This window comes from Mirounga angustirostris, unplaced genomic scaffold (genome assembly GCF_029215605.1).
Source record: "Mirounga angustirostris isolate CCGP_5_RB_7025 unplaced genomic scaffold, mMirAng1.0.hap1 SCAF_14, whole genome shotgun sequence".
NCBI classification, from domain to species: Eukaryota; Metazoa; Chordata; class Mammalia; order Carnivora; family Phocidae; genus Mirounga; species Mirounga angustirostris.
Window position 1 is genome coordinate 88232038 of NW_026991722.1, and position 25584 is coordinate 88257621.

At 39.2% G+C, this 25584-nt stretch overlaps 1 protein-coding gene and 1 pseudogene across 2 annotated transcripts in view; both read right to left on the minus strand.

Annotated features, from left to right (window-relative positions):
* Positions 1-25584, minus strand: part of TTC28 (tetratricopeptide repeat domain 28) — a 629548-nt gene that overhangs the window by 599068 nt on the left and 4896 nt on the right. The window lies entirely within an intron of this gene.
* LOC123853206 (small ribosomal subunit protein uS13-like) lies at positions 20428-23705 on the minus strand (annotated as a pseudogene).

Consider the following 25584-nt stretch of genomic DNA (forward strand, 5'->3'; position numbering starts at 1 on the left):
GTCATGATCCCAGTGTCCTGGGATGGAGTCCCATATCGGGCTCCCTGCTCAGCTGGGAGCCTGCTTCTCCCTCTGCCTGCCGCTCCCCCTGCTCGTGCATGCTCTCTCTCTCTGACAAATAAATAAAATCTTTAAAAAAAAAATAAGAACATGGGTGAATCTTTAAACACTATTTTAAGGGAAAGAAGCCAGACACAAAAGGCCACATCTTATATGATTTCATTTATGTTAAATGTCCATGAAAGGCACACCCACTGAGATAGAAAGCAAATTAGTGGTTGCCACAGGGTTAGAGGTAGGGGAAAATGGGTGACCCCATGAGTACGGGGCTTTTTTTGAAGGTGATGGAAATGTTCTGGAATTAATGGTGATGGCTGTGAATATACTAAAAAAAACACTGAATTATACACTTTTAAACAGTGAATTTTATGATATGTTAATTATATCTCAATTTTTAAAAAGGTAAAATAAATACTTGTACAAACAAACCAAAACTGAGGAAATTCATCAACAACAAGCCTACACTAAAAGAAATACTAAAAGAAATACTGAAGGAAAATGATCTTAGATAGAAACATGGAAATGTAGTAAGAAAGGAATAATAATTATTATTATAACAAAATGACTTGTGAAGTTTAAGATATGTGTATATAAAACAAAATATAGGAGATAATAGAGATCTGTTAGCAAACATGTTTTATGTAATAGTTAGAAAGTCACCATGAGAAAGCATGCATTTCTAGAAATTATAAAAAGTATAATTTCCAATCCACAGAATGCTAATATAAGAGACAGTTCATAATTGTTTACTTCTCTATTTTCATTAAAAATTTGGGGCTTTTTAGGATTTTAAATGTCAACATATGCAATTAAAGCCATTAAGCTTTGGAGAAAAGGAATCTTTTTTTAAGATTTTATTTATTTATTTCAGAGAGAAAGTGAGTGAGCACGAGTAGGGGGAGGGGCAAAGGGAGAGGGGGAAGCAGACTCCCTGCTGAGCAAGGAGCCTGATGCAAGGCTCGATCCCAGGACCCCAAGATCATGACCTAAGCCAAAGGCAGACGCTTAACCAATTGAGCCACCCAGGCACCCCAAAATGGAATCTTCAGAAAAGAATTTTATGCATGGTCATGACTGGCTAAGATTAGAATAAATTTCATTAAGCAAATGAGCTTTAATATCAAAAGTAAGTAGCTGCAAGGGCGCCTGGATGGCTCACCCTCTCCCATTCCCCCTGCTTGTGTTCTCTCTCTCGCTGTCTCTCTCACTGTCAAATAAATTAAATCTTTAAAAAAATATATGTAGCTGCAAAATTAGAATTCGGGTTTCTCCACATGAGAGACGATGGACTCTGAAAAACAAACTGAGAGTTCTAGAGGGGAGGGGGGTGGGAGGATGGGTTAGCCTGGTGATGGGTATTAAAGAGCGCACGTTCTGCATGGAGCACTGGGTGTTATGCACAAACAATGAATCATGGAACACTACATCTAAAACTAATGATGTAATGCATGGTGATTAACATAACAATAAAAAATTTTTTAAAAAAAGAATTCGGGTTTCTGTTAAAAGGACAAAGTTTTCTCGGACTACTGGTCCACTCTTTCTTTTTTTTAAAGATTTTATTTATTTATTTATTTATTTATTTATTTATTTTATTTTTATTTTTTTAAAGATTTTATTTTATTCATTTGAGACACAGAGATACAGAGAGAGAGAGGGAAAGCATGAGCAGGGAGAGAGGCAGAGGGAGAGGGAGAAGCAGGCTCCTCGCTGAGCAGGGAGCCCAATGTGGGGCTCGATCCTGGGATCATGACGCGAGCTGAAGGCAGTCGCTTAACCAACTGAACCACCCAGGCACCCCTGGTCCACTCTTGATAAGAGAGTATGAAAGGTTTCTCTTTAACATAATCTTCCTAGAAAACAAAGATTCTGTGTTTTGGCAAAATAATTTCCTCTGTTGACTTTATCAGGTATCTGATTACTTAAGAAAGCTGAATCTTCTCTACTAAAAGAGCTAAAGGGGTTTTTTGGTTTTTGGTTGGTTAGTTTTTTTACAATGATTTACCTTTCTATATTTGCCTGCAAAATCTTTTATTGTCACTATGGTTAAATGGGTAACTGGGTGTTGTTTCACAATGACCTATTTCACCAAGTATTTTAGGAGCTTTGGTATTTTTGACAAACTTCTTCCAAATCAAATCCTAAATGAAGTCATTTTAACTTTGGGATTTTTCAGAGGGTCTCTGGAACATCTCAAAAGTTTTATTCTCTCTCCTTCTAAAAAGGGAAATGTTAGAGGTGTCCGGGTGGCTCAGTCAGTTAAGCGTCCGTCGCTTGATTTCAGCTTAGGTCATGACCTCAGGGTGGTGAGATCAGGACCCGCATGGAGCTCTGCACTCAGTGCAGAGTCTGCTTGTCCCTCTCCCTCTACTCCTCTTCCTTACTCTCTTGCTCTCAAATAAATTAATTAAATCTTTAAGAAGGGAAATGTTAAAAGGGCTATTTGATGTTATATTACATGGGAAGCATTATCAAATAATAAGTAATTCTAAACCTTCTTTATGTTGTCTTTGTATACATATACCTTATAAGTATGCTAGAAATTGTATGAAATTCTTAGAAATCTGGTATATAATGTTATCGGTCATGATTCCAGTTTTTTTTAAATGTTGTATGTCACAGAAATAACCAACTTTCCTTTTCAATTCCCTTATAAGGAACTCTCATCAGATCTTTAACAATGGGCATTTTAAATCTTTTACTCAGATGTTTTTGCAAAAGAGTTTCAAGTGTTTCATCTTCAATATTCATGGAAAGGACTTTCACAAGTATAGGTTTCTGACTGTTTTAAGATCATAAAACTGAATTGGATTCAGGCAAAACAAGTATTATCTACATGGGACTGAATTAACTAAGGAGGAATATTATAATTTTTTATGACTTTTTGTCTGGAACATCACTGTTCGGGTTTTTGGGTTTTTTTCCCCAGATTCTTAAGCTACCTCTGACTCACAATTTGGTGAAGTACACCTCTGTAAACAAAGATAAAAGATTTACTTTTTCTCTCTAATCCCTCCAGAATTCAGAAACTCGAATATTCTTTTCATAGCAATATAGTTCTTTATATAAATTCAATAAAAGTCTGTTCTCCATATAACAGGACACAATTGGAAATACTGCCAAGGCTTTGACTGGAATAGCGCTGCAGGTAAAATCTGATGGTGAGTCTTTGGCTTGCCTTCCTGGCCTCAGAAGCTTTTAAGAGTCCAACCTGAGATAAAAAGTCTCAGGAAAACAGCCTTAAAAAGAGCTTATATGGTCCATTACTCTTCCTGCTCTATATATGTAAATCATCAGGCCATGTGTGATGCAAACAAATTAGTTTTACTGTGATTATCTTCTGTAAAAAAAAAAAAAAATGGGGGTAATTGTACAAAGATAAATTATGTTTGTGTACCTTTGTCTATATTAGCCTCTAATCCTATCAACTGCCTTTGAGGTTTCGTTATACCTATAACTGGACTAGATCCTGAATTCTAGTTTCCTCAAATATCTGGCTACAATTCTCCAAACAAACATTTCCAACTTTCTTCCACCCTTCTAATTTAGACTCCCTAAGAACAAAGACTCCCTATGAATATCCTTGGAAGGGACTATACCCAGGTCTTCCTCACCATCCAGTTGGCAGCCAAACTTCAGAGACTTGAATCTTGGGTATATATCTCACAGCTGAGTAAGTCTCCACCTGACATCTATCTGGTCCAATATACCAGCTGGAGACCTCAAAATCAAACTAATGAAAAAGAGTAGAAGTTGACATCAAGGTAAACTGCTCCCAAAATGCTACATCAAAACCCACACTTTAACATGAACCCCTCTCTTCTCTTTCTTTCCTTTAATCTAGCATTGGCTTGGAAAGATAATGCCACCATTCACATCTCCCAGACCATTGCTAAGGGATTTTAAATGCTGGATTTTTCATCAAAAACTCTGACCTGGGGGCACCTAGGTAGTTCAGTCGGTTAAGCCTCTGCCTTCAGTCAGGTCATGGTTCCAGGGTCCTGGGATCAAGCCTCAGGTCAGGCTCCCTGCTCAGCAGAGAACATGCTTCTCCCTCTCCCTCTACTGCTCCCCTCGCTTGTGCTCTCTGTCAGATAGATGAATAAAATCTTTAAAAAAAAAGATCTGTCCATGATGCTAGAGACCCCCTGGTCTGATTCCCTGTCTCTGGTTAACAACCCTAAACTTGGGTTACCTGGGTTGTTCAGTCCGTTAATCATCCGACTCCTGATTTCAGCTCAGGTCATGATCTCAGAGTCATGAGATCCAGCCCTGAGTCAGGCTCTGCACTGGAGGGTACAGCCTGCTTGGGATTCTCTCTCTCCTCTCCCTCTGCCCCTCCCCCTCCCTTTCTAAAACAAAACAAAATAAAACACAACAAAAACAAAAACAAAAAAACTTGGGGAATTTTGTGTCCAGACTCCATACAAAGAAAGGGACATACGCATAGGCAAGGATAACCAGAATAAAAAAGCCTGTGTGGTCTACAGACCCTTAAAATTTTACTGGCCTCCATGGCTGTCACCTTTCCAGTACTGAGCCACAGATTCAAATGGGAATTACCAGGAGGCATTCATGATTCAAGATTTGCTTCCTTTGGCAGGGCCCTTCTTCCCTAGCCAACACCACCTGCTACACCTGGATTAACACCCATGGGAAAGTTGAAACTCAGTTACATAAGATCACTGAGCAAGCCACTTGGCTTAAAAAGGTGACTCCTTCAATGGGGTCTTTCTTTGACTTACCTGATTTTGATTGGTTTGGGTCTTAGGGACCATGGCTTAGAAGTAAACTCCAGACATTGGGAATTATCCTGCTTATCATAGTCATTATAGTCTCCCTAGCATGCTGTATTCTTTAGGCTTTAAATGCATGTTTAATGACAGTTACTACCAAGCAATTGATCTAAGACTGGAATATCAGTAAAGTAACAAAGAGAATGACCAACTTTAAAAAATATGAACCTGAAGTTGTGTCCTGTGAATATCACAGAGATTAAGCAAAAAATGTCATTACCTATATACCACACAAAGGATCAACAAAAACTTCAAGAACTTCAGAACAATAGGTGGGAGTAACATTAATGCTTTAAATTTTTATCATGGGGCACCTGGGTGGCTCAGTAGGTTAAGCATCTGCCTTCAACTCAGGTCACAATCCCAGGGTCCTGGGATTGAGTCCCACATGGGGCTCCCTGCTCAGCGGGGAGTCTGCTTCTGCCCCTCCCCCCCGCTCATGCACTCTCTCTCTCTCTCTCAAATAAGTAAAAAAAAAAAAAAAAAAAAATTGGGGGGGGGGGGGAACGCCTGGGTGGCTCAGTCAGTTAAGCGTCTGCCTTCAGCTCAGGTCATGATCCCAGAATCCTGGGGTAGAGTCCTGCAACGGGATCCCTGCTCAATGGGGAGTCTGCTTCTCCCTCTGCCTGCCACTCCCCCTGCTTGTGCGCTCTCTCTCTCTCTCTGACAAATAAATGAATAAAATCTTTAAAAAAAAAAATTTTTTTTTAATCTTTAAATTTTTAGGTCTCTTAGTTAATGTGAGTCTGATCAAAAGCAATGAATTGTTTAAAAAAAAAAAAGGACGAGAGACCCAAAGTGGAGTTCACTTGCCCTATGACAGCAAACCAAGAATTAATATCTAACCTAACTGCAGTTTCAGCCTCTCTCAGGGATGTAACCTTTACAACTCAACCTGGAACTACCTGATCAGCACTGGTAATTTGCATGACAGGCTCCCACCCTTCCCTCAAAGGAAGGTGACCTTGCCTGAAACAATCCACTCTGTTAGAAACTTCCTTTTTCTGCCCCCTTCTGCCTATAGAAGCACTCCATTCTGAGCTCCTATCTACTTGCTAGATGGAATGCTACTCCATTCAAGAATCATTAAGTAAAGCCAATTACATCTTCACATCTACTCAGTTGAATTTTAACAAATATAAATCTGATATTCATAACTGTTTCTACACTGTTCTATTCACTTGAGATTATAAATAAGTCGATAACCATTTTATTAGGTTAACCACCAACTCACTTCTTTTAAGACTAATGTGAAAAACAGTTTGGCTTGTTTACTCTTAACAAGAGATAATCAAAATACACAGGTCAAAATTAATTAAAATTTCAAATTCAACCAAGTCACAAATACATGCAACTTAAACATTTAACATGTAAGCATAAATAATTTATGTCATGCCATTAAATTTTAAGAGCATTTTTCAGCAATTATGACAATAAAAATTCCTTAGGTTTTAACTTATCTCTGAAATTACTGGTACTTTCATGCTCTTCTTTTTTGATAGGTATTTTGTGAGAGGTGAAGTAATGCATAAGAACCACTAAACGACCTTGTTCCTGTTACAATATCCATTTTTGTAAAGGTAAAATCATGACTCTCATACAAATGTGAAATGAACACACATCAAAGACTACTTAACTCATGAATTGAGTGACCCCGTAAAATATTACAATCAATTCAGAGGAGAATTCAAAATATCCCACATGTACTGGCAATCAGTAATGCTGAAATGAATTTCTAAATAGATACATACTGGCCTTTTAAGGGGAGGAAGAAAGTGCAATCAATTGTCCCTCCACCTGGAAATAATCATTGGCATATCTATGAAAAAGAATAATTTGGATTTCCAGCAGTGAAAAGCGCTATAAAGTACTTCAAAGACAATGAAAGGTGCAAACTTCATAGAATCAGATAACCCAGAAGGATACAACACATTCCAGACAACCTAGTTTTCCATTGAAGGCACCCACTAATGTTTTTCCAAATCCATTTCAAGTCTTTCACATTTTTCCAGACAGTCCCAAAGTGAAGTACACTAGAATCAAGGAAAAGAAACAATCTTTTATTGAAATAAGTAAGATCAAAAGAAGCCTGCCATGAGAAAATTCGAAGGAAGAGGTGCTACAAATAAACACTCCAGAACTAGAATGCATAATTAATGAAAATATAATTCTCCGTGTATTAAGCATCAGTCAGAGGAGAATGAAACCTAGCTCAAAGAACAGAAGTATAGGACTCTAAACTTCACAGTCACCAGTACTCTTACAAAGCGACGTATCTTAAACCAATGTAAGGGTCATGGTTGGCAGGAAAGGTACTTGATCACCCTGATGGGATGTGGGCCAGGAGTGAACAGCCAAGAAAGAATTCTTGAGACATTTTCATGCAAAAAGGGGGGTGGCGCACACACCTGAATGGCTCAGTCTTGGCTCCGCACACACCTGAATGGCTCAGTCTTGGCTCCGGTCATTATCCTAGGGTCCTGGAATCGAGCCCCACATCAGGCTCCTCCCCCAGTGGGGAGCCTGCTTCTCCCTCTCCCTCTGCCTGCCACTGCCCTCACTGTCAAATAAATAAATAAAATCTAAAAAAAAAAAATGGCACAGGGATAGGATGCGTGGGCAGAAAGAGCTGCACTGTGATTGCGAGGAGTGATTATATTTTTTTAAGTAGGCTCCACGCCCAGGGCAGAGCCCAACACGGAGCTCAAACTCAGGACCCTGAGATCAAAACCTGAGCTGAGATCAAGAGTTGGACTCTCAACCGAACGAGCCACCCAGGCGCCCCAATTATATACTTTAAAGTGGGGTTGGGTAGGCATAAAGGAAGTTTCTAAAGGGATGTTCATAGGTTAAAGAAGGCTTACAGGATCCTGCAGGTCTGCCTATTGTCAAGCTAGGGTTGTTTTTTGCCTCCAGCAAAGCATTACCATTAAAGCAGTTGTGAATTCCTTGAGGAATGTCATACTCTACCTGTCTCAGATATTTGTCAATGGGTTGCAAATTGTAAGGAAATTTAATTTTTTTTTAAGGTTTTATTTATTTATTTATTTGACAGAGAGAGAGACACAGCAAGAGAGGGAACACAAGCAGGGGGAGTGGGAGAGGGAGAAGCAGGCTTCCCGACGAGCAAGGAGCCCAATGCAGGGCTCGATCCCAGGACCCCAGGACATGACCTGAGCCGAAGGCAGACGCTTAACGACTGAGCCACCCAGGTGCCCCAGGAAATTTAATTTTATCCACATTTCTTTTGAATTTGTTCTCATCAACCTGACTAGTGTTCTGGTTAAGGTGCAACCCCTCTTCTCACCTCCATCTTTTTAAAGTTAATTTTCAGGGGTGCCTGGGTGGCTCAGTCGTTAAGCATCTGCCTTTGGCTCAGGTCACGATCCCAGAGTCCTGGGATCGAACCCCACACCGGGCTCCCTGCTCTTCGGGAAGCCTGCTTCTCCCTCTCCCACTCCCCCTGCTTGAGTTCCCTCTCTCGCTGTGTCTCTCTGTGTCAAATAAAATCTTTAAATAATAAATAAATACAGTTAATTTTCAGAATTTGAAATCACTTTAACAAGCTCTAGATCAGGGCTCAGCAAACTTCAGCTGCCTATCTTTGGAAATAAAGTATTATTGGAACACAGCCACACCCATTTATTTAAACACTGTCTTAAGGCTGTTTTTGTGTTACAGTTGGAAAATTTAGTAGTTAGAACAAAGACTGCACTGCCCATAAAGCCTAAAATATTTACTATCAGGCCCTTTGTAGAAAAAGTTTGCCAACCTCTGATCTAAATCAATCACTGCCAATACTTTCTAGTCTCTGGACTCACTTTTAAGCATCAAAACCTTTTTCTGATTTCCTAACTGTACATTTTAAGACAGCTAATTGAGAAAATACAAATAGCAAAGGCTACTCTGAATTCAGTATTGCCTTTAAATACATGTATATTTTATGAATCTAACAGTATCTATACAAATCTGAAAAAAAAAAAAGCATGTATGAACAAGTTATTTTTTTACTCTGTCTACAGGTAATTCTTGGCATACATGTGATCCGGACCACGGACCTCCCTTGTATAGAGGGGGTGCAGGAGCATCTGGCTTCAGGGATCCCAAACAGACCAGGTTTGGCCACTTGCGTCTGACAAAATCCAAAGGCAGAGTGACGAGCGGTGGTGAAACAAGAAAAGAATTTATTTCAGTGAGGACAACACCAGCAAAACAGGAGACTAGCATCTCAAAGACTGTCTCCAAAGTGCCAAAAATACTTCCAGGTTTATATAAGGAAAATGTGGAACAAAGTTTGGTGGGTCTGTGCAGGGAGGCAGTGAAGGTCAAGTCAATCATTGTCATGGAGTCAATCAGGCAGGGTCTTGCTGGCTCAGGGATAGTTTCCTTTCCCCTCAGGGATGCTTTGCCCTCAGGGTCTTTTTCCTGAGTTAAGAGATAAGCTGGAAAGAAGAACTTATCAATTAGAAAGTCTGAGGTCAAAATGGAGGTAGTTGAAGTCCTCTTCCACTTGGGAGTCCACAAAATAGTAGGAAGCAGTGATCTGGTAGAAGTGTCCTGGCTACAGAGAATCAAGTCTGTTATCCAATTGTTACCAGAAATGTCTTGATATCAACTCCTCTATTGTTTTTGCCAGACATCTTTCAAAATGCAAAAAACCTTAATAATCTAGATTTATTTAGTTACTTAAAGGAATATTTCATAGTAATCTGACCTGGAAAATTCAATGGCAATTTATGTTACACAGAACTAAAAGTTTATAGAATCATTTGTGAGATTTTTTTCTATAGTTTATGTGGATGTCCGCTTAAAAATTTTTCAGATCAAAATCTTCTTAGCTGTGATTTAATTGCAAAACATTGAGATTATCGTTTGTTCCAGTACTGAAACAAATATTTCTTTGGAAAACGCTGTCAGCCAGCAGAATGGTCCTCCAATTTATTTATTTTTTTAAAGATTTTATTTATTTATTTGACAGAGAGAGACACAGCGAGAGAGGGAACACAAGCAGGGGGTGTGGGAGAGGGAGAAGCAGGCTTCCCGCAGAGCAGGAGCCCAGTGTGGGGCTGGATCCCAGGACCCTGGGATCATAATGGTCCTCCAATTTAGATGAGACACCACGTTAAGCATCTCAATATTGCAAAAATACTGACTGCATCTTTACCATTTGCTCATTTGATCCCTAGTGTATAATATACATATAAATATATAAATAAATAAATATAAATATACCCTCAGGGTACACCACAGAAGACCCTACATTCCAAGCACTCATCAGAAAATACAACTTCCTATTGTTTGCTGTCCAGAGAGGTTTTTTCTTTTGTCACCAGCTAGATACCAAGACCTGACCTTTACTGCCCACCTGCTTGTACTCACTAACCTTGGTGTTACATTTTTCCTTAAGCTCTTCTTTCTGGCTTACCTCTTAACTCTGGCAAACAAAACCCAAAACCACCTCTCAGGTGACAGCAACTGCCCTGACAAGACCTCCCACCAGCCCAGACCACAAGACTGGTTGAGCTAAACCCCTGACATTCACCTGTGCCCAGATGGACTGTGGAGTGACTCCTGGAATGAATGGCAATTAACCTTACCTCATCATAATACTAAAATCCCTGTCCAAGGAGGATCACAAGCCTCATTTACATAACATACAATGTATGTATAGTCATGTTTACTTATGGCACATGTGTGACCTTATCCTGTCTCTATACAGGATGACAAGGCTTCCCTATTTAATGTTCATCCTAATCCTAAACAAAAGGTACCCATTCAGTCTTTCTCTTCCTCTCTTTCTCATTCTGGGAGTCATGGCTTTGGAAGCTATTCCCCGTGACCCCCTTATTTGCTGCAAGTAAACTTTCTTTGTGTGACAACTCACCTGGTATAATTTCTGTGACTTACCAATGAGCAAACTCATATTGGTTCGGTTATACTTTCATTAGCCTAAATCTGCCTCCTGAGAACTTTTACTTGGTCTGAGTTTTCTGCCCTAAAACATATTAAGTGTTCTGCCTTCATATATTATACACAACTGCCACATCTTCTATATGCTTCTATAGCATGTGTGGTTTAAGATGGTTGTGTGCTGAAACTTTAAGAAAATAAGTTATCACAAATTTGTCACTTCAACCATCCCCAGTGGACCAGTAAATCTTTAGGTGAGGAGTGGGAAATGATGATATTCTCAAACTCAGACCAAAGGAAAACCAACAGCAGCTCTCTAAGACTATAACACCATTTTCCTAATGAATACTAAGACTGCATTCATTAGCTTCTTAGCGATTGAAGATAGTTCATGTTGACCTTATAGACAACCCAAAGCTTCTTCCCATAAATGCTTGATAAATAAGGTTTTTTCATGTTTTTGAACCTAAATGGAAAACCTCACCTATAATTAATTTTGCCTTGATTTATCAACATATTCACTTATTGAACACATACTCCATGCTAAGCACTGGACATAAAAAAAGAAAAGAAAGTAGACATGGTCCCTGCCCTCAAAATTACAGAATATATACCTTCATGGTCTCATCTTATTGTCTGGTATATCACTACCTCTTTGAATCCTAAGAGTTTCAGTGTGGTATCTACCCATCTCACATATTTGTGAAACTCTCATGCCTTCATCCAAGAAACAATTATTGCAAGAGACGAGATTTAAAAAATGGAGCCCTGTGTCTTGGTACAAACTTCCTGCAGGTTTTTATCACCTCTATCATTCTCTAATTCAACAAGTTTATTACTTTAAATCTATAAAATTCATGTCCATAAAATTATCATGGGATACTTCATAAAATTGTTTAAGAATATCAAGATATGGGGCGCCTGGGTGGCTCAGTCGTTAAGCATCTGCCTTCGGCTCAGGTCATGATCTCAGAATCCTGGGATCCAGCCCAGCATCGTCGGGCTCCCTGCGCAGGAGGGAGTCTCCTTCTGCCTCTCCCTCTGCTCCTCCCACAACCCCCGACCCCTCGCTCATGCTCTCTCTCTCAAATAAATAAAAACTTAAAAAAAAAAAAGGTAATGACAAGTTCCTAAGCAAACCCACGTTGGCTACTAGTCCTTATCATCTCTATCTGGATCAGTCAGGATCAGTCAGAAGACAGGAATCATACCTGTTATCTGGACAGAGAACTTAATATAAGAGTTGTTAAGGAATATGAAGTTTCTAGGTAAATGGCTGAAGGGGCAAAAAAGAGAACTCTAAGGAATCACAGAGATAGTAACTGCTGAAAGCACCTATCACGCCCAGGGCTTGACTAACAAAAGCTTAGAAGAGGGGTCCACGGCACTTAAAGTCAGACTTCTGGGAGAAGGCACTGCTCAGCTGGTGCTGGTGTCTCTGACTTCCGAGGAAAGAAGCCATGGGCCTGGGACCCCTAAGGAGGGGCATTAGCTGGCTGGAATTAGTGGTCTCTGAAGAAAGCTTGATGAAACCAGTCCTCAATTGTTAGAAAAACTGCAAAAAGAATCCAGCAACTACTGCAGAAAGGTACTACTGCTGTCAGGATGAAGAAGGGTTGTTAGGGTGGTACTCACAGGAACAGCAGAGAGGAAGGCCACAGGAAGCCAAGAAGAAAGAGCAAAATCCCTCCCGGTCCCTCCAGCCCTTTACTGCCCCCAATCTGCCAGCCACTGGGAGCAGCAGGCAGACAGGTGGCTTGCAGAGTTCCAGCCCCCGGGATCACAAAGCAGAAGAAACAAGATAGATGTGGAGCTAAAAGATAACTGGCAAAATACTTCCTGTTCTAAGGTCACATAAACTGTTTAAAATAATGTACAACTTTGTGCAGGGCATCAAAATCAATATTAATCTGGAGTGCCTGGGTGGCTCAGTCGTTAGCGTCTGCCTTCGGCTCAGGTCGTGATCCTGGGGTCCTGGGATCGAGCCCCGCATCGGGCTCCCTGCTCAGCGGCAAGTCGGCTTCTCCCTCTGCCTCTCTGATCTCTCTCACCTTTGCTCTCTCTCAAATAAATAAAATCTTTAAAAAAAAAAAAGTCAATCTGCATCCTCCACTTAATGATCTCCTGCTACCCTGAGGAGTAAAAATAACGATAGTAATTATCAGTAACTATCAGATAGTAATAACAACAATAACAAAAACCACACCTAACATTGATTTAGCATTTACTATATGTCTGGAACTGTTTTAAATAGCATATATGTATTAATTCATTTAATCTTACAAAAGCCCTGTGAAGTAAGCAATGGTAATATTCTCACTTTATAGATGGGAAGATAAGGTACAGATCCTATGCTTTTGACCACTACATATGCTAAATGCCATGATACACAACTTTCTCTAAAGTTAAGGCAACCTTTGAAGTACAACACTGCTTGAACACAACTTGCTTATATGCTTTTTTAAAGTTCATATCTGGATTTGTAGCTAGATAGAATATCATTTTCTCATACGTGGAGTATTTTTCAAGACTCTCTGCTGAGAACATCCAACCTGGCAACAAACTCCTGGTACCCCAAGCAATGAAGGATAAAATGGGCAGAAAATTAAGCAATGGAATAATCTTACACACTGCAAAATAAAACCACTACCTTCACTATTGTCACACTCAGAAATCAAAAGTAAGTTAATTCATGATAGATATGTATAAATTATTATTTCTATAGACTGAAGCTCAAAAATATCCTGGGGTGAGAATATAAAATAAAGAGTCCCTGATCTTTAAAACTAAATACATGTCAGGCACCTAGGTGGCTCAGTCAGTTAAGCATCCCTCTTCAGCTCAGGTCATGATCTCAGGGGTGCTAGGATCGAGCCCCACATCAGGCTCCCTGCTGAGCAAGGAGTCTGCTTGTCCCTCTGCCCCTCCCCATCTGTGCTCTCTCTCTCTCTCAGATAAATAAGTAAAATTTTTAAAAACTAAATACATGTCCTACATACAAACCTTGTACAAATGTAAATTGAATAAAATATTTTTTACTTTCACGGTGCCTGGGTGGCTCAGTCGTTAAGCGTCTGCCTTCGGCTCAGGTCATGATCCCAGGGTCGTGGGATTGAGTCCTGCACTGGGCTCCCTGCTCAGTGAGCCTGCTTCTCCCTCTCCCTCTGCCTGCCGCTCCCCCTACTGTGCTCTCTGTCTCTCTCTCTGTGTCAAATAAATAAGTAAAATCTTTAAAAATAATAATAATAAATATATATTTTTTTTACTTTCTTGCCGTACTGTTATACATAATTTAGTGTCATGACTGAGGATTCAGGATTAGGAAAAGCGAATGTTAAAATCCTGCTGCATCTAAAGTCACTATGTACAAAAAGTAATAAAATACTACACAAGAAACAAAATTTGGGGCACCTGGGAGGCTTAGTAGGTTGGGTGTCCTACTCTTGGTTTCGGCTCAGGTAGTGATCTGTGGGTCCTGGAATTGAGCCCTGTGTTGGGCTCCTCACTCAGTGGGAGTCTGCTTGTCTTCCTCTCCCTCTGCCCCTCCCCCTGCTCACGCACTCAAGCTCTCTCTCAAATTTTTAAAAAAAATTTTAGCCAAATCAATACAAACTTCACAACTCCCTCTGTAAAATCAATCAAAATGCTGTGACAATGGTAGGAAAACAAGCACATTTGAAAAAATTTTAACTAGTAAACACATGAATTAATTTCAGCTCTTCCAACTTCAACAAGAAATAAATATGTACTCCAGAGTAGAAGAGTAATCATATGCTATATACCCGCTACCCTGTTTACCTACCTCATAAAGGATAAAAAGAAGTCTTTTTATTTAAAAATCTTCTCCAAGTAGCTTTGAGTTCACAAATAGACATGACTTAAAACATAGCAGTGCAAAATGTCTCCAGACATTCAACTATTTCAACTCTATTTCAAGAAGAGTAAGCTCAGGGGCGCCTGGGTGGCTCAGTCGTTAAGCATCTGCCTTCGGCTCAGGTCATGATCCCAGGGACCTGGGATGGAGCCCGTGTCGGGCTCCCTGCTCAGCGGGAAGCCTGCTTCTCCCTCTCCCACTCCCCCTGCTTGTGTTCCCTCTCTGGCTGTCTCTATCAAATAAATAAATAAAAATCTTTAAAAAAAAAAAAAAAAGAAGAGTAAGCTCAAAATTATTATTTATTTAAAGTAAATACCTACATTTTAGCCTCACAGGAAATTCAAGTGAGGAATACTCCAATGAAGAATTTCTAGAATCTATTTTTTAACAACAAAAAAACTTATTTCAGGAAATTGTTTGTTTCACAAACCTAGCCTCAGGCTAAAATTCTGAATCAACAAATGATTTACATTATTAATATGCTTTGTCTTTATTTAGCAACTTTTAATTTGCACTATAAAGACTGATTCCTCCTCAACAGTAAAAAAGGAAGATACAAGCAGTGATTTTCTCCTGGCTGCTTAACACACTGTATAGTCTGACCCCTCATTTAGATTTTCCCACACCACCCCAGGGCTGGGGGAGCATGGGCCCATTCCTGCATGTGGTCATCACCAGTCTGTCTTCTCACGCTTGACTATTGTCTGTTCTCTCCGACTTATTTCCCCCCCAGGACTGATGGCCCCTCACCCCAGTGAGATGGCCATGAGAGAGGAGGAGTTTTTTTCCCCAGGAAATAGGGGCAATTGCCTTTTCCCCAGGGAATGTGTCCAGCAGCTCTTGGTCAAAGCACTGTTGCTATAAACTATCTCTGGGGCACTCTAGGGTCCCCTCCCTCAGCACACTTCTGGGGAAAATGGCACTATAGTAACTCATGAGGACTTTACTTACCAACAATAAATGGAGACAACCTAATAAAAAACAAACAACACATCTGTATCTTTGGGATAAATGCCTAGTAGCGCAATTGCTGGGTAGTAATGAAAATAAGGGGCACATGCACCCCAATGTTCATAGCAGCAATGTCCACAATAGCCAAACTGTGGAAGGAGCAGAGATGTCCTTCAACAGATGAATGGATAAAGAAGACATGGTCCATATATAAAATGGAATATTACTCAGCCATCAGAAAGGATGAATACCCACCATTTGCATCGACATGGATGGAACTGGAGGAGATTATGCTAAGTAAATCAAGCAGAGGAAGACAATTATCTTACTCATATTTCACTCATTCACTCATATGTAGAACATAAGGAATAGTGCAGAGGACCACAGGGGAGGAGAGGGAAATCTGAAGGGGGAGAAATCAGAGAGGTAGATGAACCATGAGAGACTATGAACCCCAGGAAATGAACTGAAGGTCTCAGAAGGGAGGGAGGTGGGGGCGTAACACGGTGATGGGTATTAAGGAAGGCATGTGTTGTGATGTGCACTGGGTGTTATACGTAACTAATGAATCACTGAACACTACATCAAAAACTAATGATGTACTATACAGTGGCTAACTGACCATAATAAAAAAAAAAAAAAAAAGAGGGCGCCTGGGTGGCTCAGTTGGTTAAACAGCTGCCTTCAGCTCAGGTCATGATCCCAGGGTCCTGGGATCGAGCCCTGCATCAGGCTCCCTGCTCAGCGGGGAGCTCTGCCTGCTGCTCTGCCTGCTTGTACACTCTCTCTCTCTGTCAAAATAAATAAAATCTTAAAAAAAAAAAAAAGAAACTAAACCAAAAAAAAACAAAAAACAAACAAAAAAACAAGCTGTGATTTTATTTTACAGTTCTTATTTCAGAGATATATACGAAATTAGAATCATTCCTTTACTATTCTAAAAATCATTGTTTTTATATAGGCTCATTTCACTTATTACTTTTTTTCATTATCTGGTTTAATTCCCATGCTTCAGTCAAGGAACATTTATGGCAGCTACTACATCATTAGTTTATTTATTTTTTTAAAGATTTTATTTATTTATTTGACAGAGACACAGCGAGAGAAGGAACAAAAGCAGGGGGAGTGGAAGAGGGAGAAGCAGGCTTCCCACCAAGCAGGGAGACTGATGCAGGACTCGATCCCAGGACCCTGAGATCATGACCTGAGCTGAAGGCAGCCGCTTAACCATCTGAGCCACCCAGGTGCCCCACTACATTATTAGTTTAATAACAGTTTTGTAACCTCAAATACTTAAAAAATTAAGCCATTTACCTTGTAGTTAATTTTAACTTTTGACTGATAAAAAGTTACTAGATAATAAAATTTAAGAATAAACATAGTATCAAATACTCATCCCTTTGTTCTATCATTATAGACTTAAATTCCAGAATACTGTGCCAACATAACCTTAAACCTCACAGTAAAAACTAGGTTTTAACAAGATATTCAAGAGAATTGCCTATATTACTGTCTTGCAATAAATCTAACATTCAGTAGCAAAAGACAGTTATAATTGATCACTATTTGCTTAATGATCATTCAAATCAAAGACCCGACTAGTACAATGTTTAAGAACATAGACTCTAGAGCAAGAATGCTAACTCACAGTCCAGGATAACTCAACTTCCTAGCCATGTGATCTTGAGCAAATTACTTAATAACCTCACTGTACCTCAGTTTCCTCATGTGTAAAATGGGAATAACATCAGTTATTCATGAGGTAGTTATGAGTACTAAATTAGTTAATATACAAAAAGGACTTAGAACAGTGTCTGACACCTAGTAAGCACAATACATTAGCTATAATAATCTGAAACCAATAGACCCTTATACTATGGAAGGAGCACTGCCTCCATACAACTACTCTACAATTTACAAGGTTCTTCCAAATACACCTAATGGAAATTTTTTTTTTAAAGATTATTTATTTATTTATTTATTTGAGAGAGAGAGTGCATGAGCAGTGAGGGGCAGAGGGAAAGGGAGAGGCAGATACCCTGCTAAGCAGGGAGCCCGAGGCAGGACTCGATCCCAGGACCCTGGGATCATGACCTGAGCCAAAAGCAGATGCTTAACTGACTGAGCCACCCAGGAGCCCTGGAAATTCTACTTTTTTAATATAATTGGAATTTATGGCCAATTTCCTGAACAATTTTTATAAATGGTTTTCATAAATCTTTGTGGAGATTAGGAAGCTCTTGAATTTAACAAGAGCATTATTTGACAGAACAACTTTCAAAAATGATGTTAATACATAAGCTAAAACCATAAGGATCCAAGAGAGCACTCAATACAAAAACATTACACGCAGAACAAAAGGAATTGTGGCAGTGTTTTTAGTACTGTCTCAGGAAATTGTGCAACCTGCTGTAATACATTTTTCCTACCGATAAGAAACTACACACAAGGCCAAATGTCCAATAAAGGTGCCCGAATTCCAAAATCACTTTAGTAACATGCAAATTCCTGAGAGAACACACCCAGATGTGTAACCAGTTAACTCCAAAATAAAAGATACTATCCCAACCCAAGTGCTTAGCCTTATTAAATATATATATATATATATATATATATATATATATATATATATACTCCTCAATATCAAATTACACTAACAAAGTATCAGGAAACTAAGTTTCTAGTCTCAGAGGACAGGTCACCAGGAAAGTCTTATGGAGTTGACGGTTTCCTCTGTTCTACAACTTGGCACAGTAATCTTATAAGCACATGAGGGTCAATGTGCTTGCATTAAAAATGCTTACACTTACACTTAAAAATGTCATTTACAAGCCAGATTATTTCAAAGAAAGTTCAGACATACATCCCAACATGATCATGTGACATTTAAGTCACAGAAACTTTCTCATCCCTCTTAATTTCAGAGTGTTTTCTACATAAATGCTTAGTGAACATTTTATTTTAGATAATGTAAAGACAGATTCTACAAATCTCAATTATTTCTCAAAATACATCTAATTATTGCAAAGTGTTAATAATTTAAATCAAAAGAATGAGAGAATATATGGACTTATTATTAGTTCGATCTATTTTTCCATATGCCTGAAATTATTTATACATATACATTCTATTTTAACTATTACCTCTGGATTTAGTTTGTCACTCCGTAAGACAGTTTTAGATGACAGGATCATCTTAGATGACAAGTATAACCCTGCTCATTTTACCATGTATCAGTGAAAACAAAAATGGGAAAGGGGTTAAATAAAGACTATAGGAGAATACCTCTGTTTTTTCTTTTAGGAAAATATCTTTAATGGCATTTTAAAAGATTAAGCATTTTTTTTTTTTTAAGAAGGTTCCATGCCCGGGCACCTGGGTGGCTCAGATGGTTAAGCGTCTGACTTCGGCTCAGGTCATGATCCCAGGGTCCTGGGATCGAGTCCCACATCGGGCTCCCTGCTCCTTGGGAGCCTGCTTCTCCCTCTGCCTCTCTTTCTCTGTCTCTCATGAATAAATAAATAAAATCTTTAAAAAAATAAAAATTAAAAAAAAGAAAAAGAAAAAAAAAAAAGAAGTTTCCATGCCCAACATGGGGCCTGAACTCACAATCCCGAGATCAAGAGTTGCATGCTCCACCAACTGAGCCAGCCAGGTGCCCCTTTTCTTTTTATTTTCTACTTGATTTTTTTTTATGCCTATAGATATATTTCACATACCATAAAATTCATCCTTTTAAAGTGTGCAGCTCAGTGGTTTTTTATTTATTCACAGTTTTATAACCATTACCACAATTCTAATATTTCTATCACTCCCAAAAGAAGCCCCATACCCATTAACAGTCATTCCCCACTCCTCCCCAAGTCCCTGGCAAATACTAATCCACTTACTGTCTCTTTGGATTTGCCTATCCTGAATATTTCACATAAATGGAATCATACAATATGTGATCTTTTGTGACTGGCTTCTTTCACTTTTGATTTCAAAGTTCATCTGTACTGTATCATGTGTTGATACTTTTTCCTTTCAAATGGCTGAATAATATTCCACTATATGAATACACATTTTGTTTATCCACTCAACAGTTCATTGATACACTTATGGGTTGTTTCCATGTTGGGGCTATTATGAATAATGCTGCCATGAACATTCATGTACAAGTTTCTGTGTGGATAAATGCTTTCATTTCTCTTGGATACATACATAGGAGTAGAATTACCGTGCCATATGGCCACTTCATGTTCAACATTCTGAAGAAATGTCAAAGTGTTTTCCTAAATGGCTGTACATTTTACATTCTCACCAGCAATGTTGTGAGGACTCCAATTTCTCCACATCCTTATCAACACTTATTATTATCTTTTTTACTTTTAAGCCATTCTAGTAGGTGTCAAGTGGTATCTCATTTTGGTTTTGATTTGCATTTTCCTGATGACTAATACCTTTTCATGTGTTTATTGGTCATTTGTACATATTCTTTGAGAAATGTCTATTCAAATACTTTGTCCATTTTTAATTAGGTTATTCTTTAATCATGAGTTGTTAGAGTTCTTTATATATGTATTTTTTAATTTTATTATGTTATGTTAGTCACCATACAATAAATACATCATTGGTTTTTGATGTGGTGATCCATGATCCACTGTTTTTGTATAATACCCAGTGCTCCATGCAGTACGTGCCCTCCTTAATACCCATCACCAGGCTAACCAATCCCCCCTCCCCCCTCCCCTCCAAAACCCTGTTTGTTTCTCAGAGTCCATAGTCTCTCATGGTTCATCTCTCCCTCCAATTCCCCCCTCCCCATTTTTCCCTTCCTTCTCCTAATGTCCTCCATGCTATTCCTTATGTTCCACAAATAAGTGAAACCATATAATTGACTTTCTCTGCTTGACTTATTTCACTTAGCATAATCTCCTCCAGTCCCATCCATGTTGATGCAAAAGTTGGGTATTCATCCTTTCTGATGGCTGAGTAATATTCCATTGTATATATGGACCACATCTTCTTTATCCATTCATCTGTTGAAGGGCATCTTGGCTCTTTCCACAGTTTGGCTATTGCAGACATTGCTGCTATGAACATTGGGGTGCATATGGCCCTTCTTTTCACTATATCTGTGTCTTTGGGGTAAATACCCAGTAGTGCAATTGCTGGGTCATAGGGTAGCTCTATTTTTAAATTTTTGAGGAACCTCCACACTGTTTTCCAAAGTGGCTGTACCAATTTGCATTCACCAACAGTGTAAGAGGGTTCCCCTTTCTCCACAACCTCTCCAACATTTGTTGCTTCTTGCCCTGTCCATTTTTGCCATTCTAACTGGTGTGAGTATCTCAATGTGGTTTTGATTTGGATTTCCCTGATGGCTAATGATGATGAACATTTTTTCATGTGTCTGTTAGCCATTTGTATGTCTTCTTCAGAGAAGTGTCTGTTCATCTCTTCTGCCCACTTTTTGACTTGATTATTTGTTTTTGGTTTTTTTTAAAGATTTTATTTATTTATTTGACAGAGAGAGACATAGCGAGAGCAGGAACACAAGCAGGGGGAGTGGGAGAGGGAGAAGCAGGCTTCCCGCAGAGCAGGGAGCCCGATGTGGGGCTCGATCCCAGGACCCTGGGATCATGACCTGAACCGAAGGCAGACGCTTAACGACTGAGCCACCCAGGTGCCCCGATTATTTGTTTTTTAGGTGTTGAGTTTGAGAAGTTCTTTATAGATCTTGGATACCAGCCCTTTATCTGTAGTGTCATTTGCAAATATCTTCTCCCATTCTGTGGGTTGACTCTTTGTTTTGTTGACTGTCTCCTTTGCTGTGCAGAAGCTTTTTATCTTGATGAAGTCCCAAAAGTTCATTTTTGCTTTTGTTTCACTAGCTTCTGGAGATGTATCTTGAAAGAAGTTGCTGTGGGGAATGTCAAAGAGGTTACTGCCTATGTTCTCCTCTAGGATTTTGATGGATTCCTGTCTCACACTGAGGTCTTTCATCCATTTTGAGTTTATCTTTGTGTATGGTGTTAGAGAATGGTCGAATTTCATTCTTCTGCATGTGGCTGTCCAATTTTCCCAGCACCATTTATTGAAGAGACTGTCTTTTTTCCATTACATGTTTTTGCCTGCTTTGTCAAAGATTATTTGACCATAGAGTTGAGGGTCCATATCTGGGTTCTCTATTCTGTTCCACTGGTCTATATGTCTGTTTTTGTGCCAGTACCATGCTGTCTTGGTGATCACAGCTTTGTAATATAGCTTGAAATCAGGCAACGTGATGCCCCTAGCTTTGTTTTTCTTTTTCAACATTTCCTTGGCAATTCGGGGTCTTTTCTGATTCCATACAAATTTTAGGATTGTTCATTCCAGCACTTTGAAAAATGTCACTGGAATTTTGATTGGGATGGCATTGAAGGTATAGATTGCTATGGGTAGCATAGACATTTTAACAATGTTTATTCTTCCGATCCATGAGCATGGAATATTTTTCCATCTTTTTGTGTCTTCTTCAATTTCTTTCATGAGTGTTTTGTAGTTCGTAGAGTATAGATCCTTTACCTCTTTGGTTAGGTTTATTCCGAGGTATCTTATGGTTTTTGGTGCTATTGTAAATGGAATCGTTTCTCTAATTTCTCTTTCTACAGTTGCGTTGTTAGTGTATAAGAAAGCAACTGATTTCTGTGCATTGATTTTGTATCCTGCCACATTACTGAATTGCTGTATGAGTTCTAGTAATTTGGGGGTGGAGTCTTTTGGGTTTTCCACATAAAGTATCATGTAGTCTGAGAAAAGAGAGAGTTTGACTTCTTCTTTGCCAATTTGAATACCTTTTATTTCTTTTTGTTGTCTGATTGCTGTTGCTAGGACTTCTAATACTATGTTGAACAACAGTGGCAAGAGTGGGCATCCTTGACGTGTTCCTGATCTTAAGGGAAAGGCTCTCAGCTTTTCCCCATTGAGGATAGAGTTCTTTATATATTCTTGACACAACTCCATTGTCAGATCATGATTTTCAAATATATTCTTCCATTATGTGGGATTTCTTCATTTTTTTTTTAAAACAAGGAAGCCATACGTGTATAAACTATTTATTAACAGATAAGGCCTACAGATTTATTTCTTCTTGGACATAGTCACAGTGCAGCCATATTGGCCTATGGTCTTGGTGTGCTGGCCTGGGACACAAAGTCCCCAGAAGTGACACAGTCCTCTGTGGGCTCAAATCTTCTTCATCCTAAGTCTTCATGAAGTTTGTTGTCCAGACCATTGGCCAGGACCTAGCTGTATTTTCTATCCTTCACATCATTTTCTATGTTCCAGAACCAGTCTGGGATCTTATACTGGTGTGGATTCTGCATAATGGTGATCACACATTCCACCTCACCCTCAAGGAGCTCTCCAGACCCCTTGGTGAGGTCAATGTCTGCTTTCCTCAATACCACATATCTTTGCCCCACACCCTTAATTGCAGTGATGGCAAAGGCTATTTTCCACCGCCCATCAATACTGGTGTTGAGTACTCACAAAATATGCTGGAATTCTCAGCGATCACTAAAAACATGGCAGTGGTTCTAGTGGCAACATGCAGGCCTCCTTTGGAAGACCTCTTTTCACTTTCTTGATGCTGTCCTTTGACACACTAAGTGTTTAATTTTAATTAAGTCCAATTTATCTATTTTCTTTTGTTACTTGTGTTTTTGGTATTATATTTAAGAATTCACTACCTATGGGGCACCTGCCTGGCTCATTAGGTAGAACATGCAACTCTTGATTTCTGGGTCATGACCTCAAGTCCCATGTTGGGCATAGAAATTACTTAAAAAAAAATAAAATAGGGCTGCTTGGGTGGCTTAGTTGGTTAAGGGTCTGCCTTCAGCTCAGGTCATGATTTCAGGGTCCTGGGATCAAGCCCCATGTCAAGCTCCCTGCTCAGTGGGGAGTCTGTTTCTGCCCCTCTCCCTGCTCCTTCTCTCTCTCACTCACTCTCTCTCAAACAAATAAAATCTTTAAATAAAGAAATAAAATAAAAATCACTGTCTAACCCAAAGTCACAAAGATTTACTCCTGTGTTTTCTAAAAAGTGTTTTATTGCTCTTGCTCTTATGTTTGGGTCTTTGATGCATTTTGCGTTCATTTTTGTGTATGGTGTGAGGTAGGGGTTCAAATTCATTCTTTTGCATGCGGAAATCTAGTTGTCCAGCACCATTTGTTTTTTCCTTTGTTTTTGTTTTTGTTGGGTTTTTTTGGTTTTTTTAAGATTTTATTTATTTGACAGAGAGAGCAAGAGAGCACAAGCAGGGGGAACAGCAGAGGGAGAGAGAGAAGCAGGTTCCCCGCCAAGCAGGGAGCCCAATGTGGGGCTCGATCCTAGGACCCTGAGATCATGACCTGAGCCAAAGGCAGACACTTAACCATGAGTGACCCAGGCGCCCTTTCCAGCACCATTTGTTGAAAAGACCATTCTTTCCCCCACTGAGTGGTCTTCACACCATTGTTGAGAATCAACATAAATGTGAGGTTTTATTTCTGGACTCTCAGTTCCATTGATCTATGTTATTCTTATGCCAGTACCACACCGACTTGATTACTGTAGTTTTATAGATTTTAAAATTGGGAACTGTGGGTACCTAGGTGGCACAGTTGGTTGGGCAGCCGACTCTTGGTTTCAGTTCAGGTCGTGTTCTCAGGGTTATGGAATCAAGCCCCGCATTGGGCTCTGCACTCAGCATAGAATCTACATAAGACTCTCCCTTTCTCTTTGCCCCTCTCCCCAGCTCGCATGCACGTGCACTCTCTCTCTCTCAAATAAATAATTTTTTTTTTTAATTGGGAAGTGTGAGTCCTTTAAGTTTGTTCTTCTTTGTCAAGATTGTCTTGGCTATTCTGAGTACCCTATACTTCCACATGGATTTTAGGATCACCTTGTAGATTTCTGCAAAAAAGGCAGATGGGATTTTTATAGGGAATGCACTTAATCTGCACATCACTTGGGGAAATATTTCCATTTTAATACTGTTAAGTCGGGCGCCTGGGTGGCTCAGTCGGTTAAGCGACTGCCTTCGGCTCAGGTCATGATCCTGGAGTCCCAGGATCGAGTCCCACATCAGGCTCCCTGCTCAGCGGGGAGTCTGCTTCTCCCTCTGACCCTCCTCCCCCTCATGTTTTCTGTCTCTCATTCTCTCTTTCAAATAAATAAATAAAATCTTAAAAAAAAAAAATACTGTTAAGGCTTCTGGTCCATGAACATGGAATATCAAAATTAGACTTACTCTTATTTTAAAATTACATTCCTTAAACTGCTCAGTCCAACTGCTAAAACAAAATAACAAAAAACAAAACAAAACAAAAACCTCAACCCCAAAGAACTGAATCCACTCCAACTTTACTTGATGCTGGAGTTCAAAAGAAAGAAAAATGACCAGTTACATAGAGATCCCAACAATATTTTTTAGAATGTTTGCCCTTTAAATCTAACCATTACCCTCTTCTCCCCTCTCATTTCCACTTTCTACTTATTTGGCCGATTACTTTCCAATACATATTTTTCTTTTAGTCTATTCTATCATTACTTTCTCCTCCTCATCTTTCAAAAACTATTTTTTCTTGTGTCTAATCTAAAAATGAGCACTAATGACTTTCTATATGCATGATTTGGCAAAATATAACTATCAAGGTTAATTTGATTTTTCCTTTTATGATGACTAACGCTAGAGAACAATAATCTTAGTAATTTTCATCTTCATCAAAGTGATATTCTTTATGCAATTCTACAAGTACAATGAATATTAATAATAAATTTTTCCTACCAATTGCTGACCCAAGTCTATAGTAAGTTGAACCATTAGCATGGCAGTTTTTGAACTTCCACTATGGCAAACTTAGCCAATGATGGCATGGAAATGCCAAATGGATAATCATGGAATGGGAAGCCACATACAATAATATGCCTTCTCTTATTTAACAGTCAGAGCTAACCTATTTTTTTACTCTTGCAAAATGACA